We start from the raw sequence: 670 nt of genomic DNA on the forward strand, positions 1-670 counted from the left end.
TTTTTCTTTAAAAGATAAAGCTAAAACATGGCTACAAAATTTGAGATCAAGTTCAATAAGATCATGGGAAGAAATGCAACAACAATTTCTCAAAAAGTTTTTTCCTTCCCATAGAACAAACTCTTTTGAAAGACAAATTACTACTTTTTCTCAAAAACAAGGAGAAACATTTTATCAATGTTGGGATAGATATAAAGAATTACTTAATACATGCCCACATCATGGTTTTGAAACATGGAGAATAGTTTCTCACTTTTATGAAGGTCTAATACCTAAAGATAGGCAAATGATAGAATTCATGTGTAATGAAACTTTTGAAGATAAAAACCCAAATGAAGCTATGGAGTATTTAGATTCATTAGCAGAAAATGCTCAAAAGTGTGATAATATATGCACAATAGAACCACCAACAACTAAAATCAATAATTCAACAAATGGGGGTGGTATCTATAATCTTAAAGATGATACGGATATTCAAGCTAAACTTGCATCTTTAGCAAGAAAAATTGAGTCATTAGAAATGAAAAAGAGTGGTCAATTAAAAAGTATACAAGAAATTGTTTGTCATATATGTGATACACATGATCATGCTACAAAAGATTGTCCAACATTACCTTCATTTAAAGAATGTCTCCATGAACAAGCAAATTATGTTAACAATTATAAAAAA

At 29.0% G+C, this 670-nt stretch overlaps 1 non-coding gene across 1 annotated transcript; it reads right to left on the reverse strand.

Moving 5' to 3' along the window:
* Positions 1-117: 117 nt before the first annotated feature.
* On the reverse strand, positions 118-228 carry LOC140990766 (small nucleolar RNA R71). Its single transcript, XR_012177692.1, has one exon. It is a non-coding gene; the product is annotated as a small nucleolar RNA R71 (small nucleolar RNA).
* Between the last annotated feature and the right edge of the window lie 442 nt (positions 229-670).

Source organism: Primulina huaijiensis, chromosome 12 (assembly GCF_012295235.1).
Source record: "Primulina huaijiensis isolate GDHJ02 chromosome 12, ASM1229523v2, whole genome shotgun sequence".
NCBI classification, from domain to species: Eukaryota; Viridiplantae; Streptophyta; class Magnoliopsida; order Lamiales; family Gesneriaceae; genus Primulina; species Primulina huaijiensis.